This window comes from Plecotus auritus (assembly GCF_963455305.1).
Source record: "Plecotus auritus genome assembly, chromosome: 3".
NCBI lineage: Eukaryota > Metazoa > Chordata > Mammalia > Chiroptera > Vespertilionidae > Plecotus > Plecotus auritus.
This window is the reverse complement of record NC_137772.1, coordinates 193,381,195-193,387,008: the sequence shown is the minus strand read 5'-3', so window position 1 is coordinate 193,387,008 and position 5,814 is coordinate 193,381,195. Positions and strand designations below refer to the sequence as shown.

General features: G+C 36.8%; 1 pseudogene across 1 annotated transcript; it reads left to right on the top strand.

Annotated features, from left to right (window-relative positions):
- Positions 1–2,181: 2,181 nt before the first annotated feature.
- LOC308244281 (cytoskeleton-associated protein 2-like) lies at positions 2,182–4,648 on the top strand (annotated as a pseudogene). The gene is made up of 2 exons: positions 2,182–2,226; positions 3,132–4,648. The product of its transcript is annotated as a cytoskeleton-associated protein 2-like (transcript).
- Positions 4,649–5,814: the final 1,166 nt, after the last annotated feature.

Here is a 5,814-nt window from a genome sequence, read left to right as displayed (position 1 = left end):
TCTTCTTTGAGTTCATATTGACCTTGATGAGTGAGTGGACTAAAAAGCCTAGCAAACTGAGCCTAGAGCTAATCCGAAAAGGTGCAATTGCAATATTTCCAACCACCTAGGCTGCTCTCACTGTTTTTTTTTTCATGCTGCATCTAAGATAAGATGAGGTGCAAATGAGGAAAAAAAAGATTAAAACTATTTCACGTATTACCTCTCAATCCCAGGGTTTGCAAACTGTGCAGAGAGAGGAGGCAATACAGATAAGGAAAGACTAAAAACCAGAATCTTTGTAGGAGACTTTGAGATTTAATGGCAGTACTAGGAAAATAGTTTGGAGATCAGACCACACTGCACACTTATGCCTAAATCGGGAAAAGACAAGGAAGCCGCGTTGTGCCGTTTGTTGCTGACTTATTTTTTAAGCTTCAGAAACAATGGCTCAAACTGCTAAATTGGATCAGTACCTGTATAATACCAGTACTGGGCTTGGAAATGACAGCTTGCAATGTGGAAAACCTTGAGTTATATCAGCAACAAAGAAAGAAGCCATAGAAACAAAAGAGACAGTGACGTGGAAACTTGTCAGAGGAATAGGATCAATATAGAGAACAGATGCTATGGAAATGAAAAAATAAGAAAAAGGTGGTGGTTTCTTGAGGTGTTACTGAATTATGTAACAGCTGAAAAAAATTTAGAAGAGTCAGTACGTGTCATGCTTTTAGCATGGACCTTCTTTTGAATATGTCAATATTTAGCCATCAGGTAAATAAACCTAACCATAAGAACTGTGTAAACACACCCAGAGAAAAACAGGTGCTCTGGTAACAAAATCTATTCACAGCATCACACTGCTGTTATACAGCTAAGTTCCTCTCCATCTGAGGCAACCAACCAGCCAAGTGGATCCAAAAGCAATTTTTTTTCTTTATTTTACAGGCAATTAATACACAACTTCTCAAATACATGCCCTGTGAGTGAATCAATTTTTATGTCAAACACTGTCCTAATAATGTATGTCATTAAGATTTTACTTCTCCCATACCTGGAAGATGAAGGTTTGGGGGGCTGGGTGTGTTGCATATGGTGGTGCAGCAAGCAGAGGGTCATTTCTCCAACAAATACATACTTCTATATTCACTGGCATTTCCTACCTTCCAAATTTCTCAAGCCCTTTTCACAACTCTGTCCGGTACAGCTGAAGCATACATACATTTACTGCATTTTGTCCTAAGCATTTCATACACATGTACTAATTTAATCCTTAAAAAACTACTACGACGTTAGTTAAATTACTAGAGATGATGAAATTGAGATACGGGAGTCATCCAAGGTAAATAATTGTCAAGCTGGAATTAAGTTTAGGGGTGTTGGTGCCACATCTGATAATTTTTCAATCTCTACTATCTCTTTAGTAGTTTTGGGAATTTCTACATGTTATCTTTTGGAATGAGAGAATGGTACCAACACATGACTCACTAACAGCCCTTCCCACTTCTTTGTCATAAAAAACCCCATTGCAGTCCCTAGACCTGTGGGCTCTGAGCCTTTGACTCACTGCCACTTCGGGTTGGGCGAGTCCCTGCCTCTTCGGTTCCACTTCCGGAAGACAGAACTCCCCATTGCCATTTCCTTACATCCCTGAGCTAGTGTGATACTTTTCTTACCCCATCTTTTGATTTCCTATGCATAATTAAAGAAATAAGACTTATATAAGAAATTAAAGAGCTACTTGTTATTCATTGGAAAGCTCAGAACTAGTTTTTTAAAAAGTCGAACTGTTAATTGAACTAGTTTAATTACTTCAAGCAGCAAACACATAAAATATATTGTCTAAATGTATATGTCATATTTCATGTGCAAATGAAAGAAGGTAATGCCCTAGTTGGTTTGGCTCAATGGATAGAGCATCAGCCTATGGACTGAAGGTCCCAGGTTCAATTCTGGCCAAGGGCACATGCCTGGGTTGCGGGCTCCATCCCCAGTAGGGGGCGTGCAAGAGGCAGCCAATCAATGATTCTCTCTCATCATTGATGTTTCTATCTCTCTCTCCCTCTCCCTTCCTCTCTAAAATCAATAAAATATATTTTAAAAAAGAAAGAAAGAAGGTAAAATGGGGGTTTGTTGCGATAGGACTCTTACAGTATATACTTCTGACTCATACCGTAAGTGGAAGTTATGAGAAATCGGAATATGTCTTACTATGTGTATGAGGCTGGCTTACTGATTGAGTTTCAGGTCAGGCAGATGTTTCCAAAATTCCACATGAGTAGAAACCTGTTTTATTCCATTTCTGGGCACAAAAATTAAGGGCTCTATTTTAAGGAATGGACACCTTTGAGAATCTGATAAAGGCTATGGTTTCTTTACACACATATGCACACACATACACACACAATACATATACCTAAAATTGTATACAAAATTTCATAGAAGCCATAAGCCCCTGAAAGTCATCCATGGACTGATTTAAGAACCCCTATTCAAGCCATAAACAGCACAAAAAACCTTACACTTAGAAAGGATAGCATTTACAAAGTTCATTTGTATATCATGGCTTTTAAATTTAACATGGACCACACTCTTCATAGATATAATTTTTATTAATAATGATTTCATCAGGACAATCCCCCATATCTAGCTTTAATAATACCTTTAGACCACAACCATTTATAGTTCATTCGTGTAGAAAATTTATTCTGTCTTCCACTTGGAGCCAAAAGTCCAGCCCACCCAGGGAAACACTGTCACCGCCCAGTGTGTGTCTTTCAGATCTTTTATATGCAAGCAAATGAGCAGCGTCAGGACGCATTCTCCTCCCCCGCCTGCTGTCCACCCAGAGGCTGTGCCTATCGTGGCAGAAGACATAAGCTTAGAGCTCCGCCAATCAGTGCAGCTTCCTGAGGGTTCCTCCCAGTGTGAGCTTCCTGCAATTTTAAAAGTATTTATGGGAATGTTGAGAATAATTTGACACCAGACATTTTTACCTTGTGAATTAACTTTCAGATTTTTCCTCATGGTATAACAATAACAATAACAACAATATGGCAATATTTCTATATGTGATTTAAACATTAATGGGACCTTTCACATTAAAAAAAAATAATAAAAAGAAATAAGTAACCACAGGAAAAAAAAAAAAGCAAGATGCCAACATGCTCAAGAAATCTGTCCTTGGATCCTACTGTGGCCAAATGGTTCAATCTAAGGTTAATTCATTTTAAAAATCTGTGCAAGTCGAAGATGAGAGTTCTGTAACAACGAAGAAACTTTCAATGACTACTTCTAAAGCCCCCAAACCTCAGCCTATAAACACCAGCAGTGAGACAGTGAAAAGTCATAGAGCCTCAATATGATGATTACCACTAAATTTGTGAGGACTACATCTCAGAACGAACAACTTTTGCATCCTCCTATTAGAAGTCACCACAATAATACCCATAACACTCAGGACTACCTGAAACAAGGCATCAGGAGAACCTCTGCCAATGTTACCATTCGGAAAAGGTCTCATAAGAAAGAATCAGTACAATTAAATACAGTTTTTATCTAGTGTCAAAACCAGTTCTTCTCAGGAAGTAAAAAGAAATAAAACATCAAGAAGCATCAGATCTGAAATCACAGCCAGGCTTGCTTCATCTTCTAATATAATACCATACTGATAGAAAAGTCAAAAGCCATTGACCAGTGCAGACATACTATAGCAAAAGCAACTACCAATAGCAGATGGGCTCAGCCCAAAGAAACCCCAGAAGAGAATAAAGCTCACCTGAATGAGTGGAGAGCTAGCAAAGGAAGAATACTGAAAAGGACTCCTAGCTCAGTAGTTACCTAGCCTGAACCTGACGGACAAAATGAAAAACCAGTTGGGTCCTGTTGGACTACCGTGGCAGAAGATGAACAAAGATTATTCACTGAAAAGGTAAACAAGACATTTTCTGAATGCCTAAACCTGATTAATGAGAGATGTCCAAAAGAAGAAATATTGGACACACTGAATGACCTGATTAAAGTTTTTCCAGACGCCAAAAAACTTGTTAAATACTAGATATGCCTTGCATGTGTTGAACCACCCACAAGCTCTATTGGAAATATTATCTCAGTCTATGAGAAGGCCATTCTGGCAGGAGCTCAGCCTGCTGAAGAAATGTGACATGCAATTGTAGATAGTCTAACAATGACGATTTGAGAAAAAGTTAAATTTGGAGAAAAATTTGAAGAGACTTGTGCAACCAAAGAACATATCCAAGAAGTCAACACTGAAGATATTGGTCTTAATCTAGAGTCAAGGAAACCTGAAATGGAAAATAAACGTCATAGAAATATGGTATTTCAAGATTTTGAAAAAGAGCAAGTTGATAAAACAGAAGATCCAAACAACCATATTAAAAATCCCAATACAGAAACTAGGGAGGGTTGCTTAATAAAATATAATGTGTCTACTACACCATACCTGCAAAGTGTTAAAAAGAAAATGCAGTTTGAGGAAATAAATTCTAAGCTTCTAACACCAATTAGAGGTTCTTGACGACTTCAAGATAAGAATTCTAAATTGGCCGATACGTTAAAAGACCATTTTCCTTGTGTCTTCATTGGACAGTTAACAGAGTGGGGAAATGAAACACATGCGTTCATATGCCTTCCTAATGATAAGAAGTGAGTTTTTTTATTATTTCTGGGATGTTTTGTTTGTTTGTTGTGGATTCATATGTCTCTGAGATCAGGAGTTGGCTGAGAATCTACTTGAATTCGTGTCCCCTGTATTTCACCCCAACTCTCTTTTACTCCTTTGTCATCCATTGCCTTCAGTTTTGTGGTGGTCTTCTAACTGGACTTAAATTTCTCCAGGCCTGATCCCATTTCCACCCTGTACTGCACAGGGATGCTGAGTATTCAAGGCATGAGTCTTCTATTAACATTCACATAATAGCAGGAGTTGCCTTCTGGGTGTCAGAAAGCTAAATCCTACATTGTCTATCTCAACATACTAATATTTTTCTCTAGTAGGTAGATAAATGTTGTCAACTAGTTTACTATGCTCCTTTAGTATAATTAATAAATGTCATTCTAGTTTCGGTGGTATTTCTAAAATAACCAGTACTTAAACTGGCTTTATAATATAAAAACTTAACTGTTAAATCATGTCCCCTGAAACATGGTAGTTATCTACTGTAAACTGTTCTCTTCTTACCACACATATAAGTACCACTAATAAAACTGTTTATGCCTTTGAACTGATACTTAAATGGCATATATCCTTTACCAACTCTATGTTTTAAAATAAGTAATTAGTCATTGTAAGAGATTAGATCATTTTAAAACTGTGTAATGTGAATGTGGTTAAAAATCACATACATAGGCTCATTCATGTTCATATATCCCATTTGTATAGTAGCACCTTTTATTGTCTTCTCGTGTTCTAGAGAGTAAGATTTTTATTCTTTGTTTACTGTGCCTAATATGTAAATAATAAATTAAAATATCTACATAAAAATTGATTGGACTACCATGTATTTTTTTTTTTTTGTAATCACATGTTCTTAGCTGACAGGATAAAAATTCTGCTTTATGGAAGAGATCCAACCAGGAAAAGTGAGAAAAAATCATAAAAGTATACTGAATATGTTGCAACCCTTAAAAAAATTGATTCAACCAGTGATAAGCAATGGATTAAACCCTAGTTGCACAATGATTGATGGTGAATTTTATAAAGGATAGATGAGGCTGTCACCACTTGAACCCTCTGATCAATCTTATCCTAGATAGATAGATAGATAGATAGATAGATAGATAGATATAGATAGAAAATAGAAACTGAATTTAACA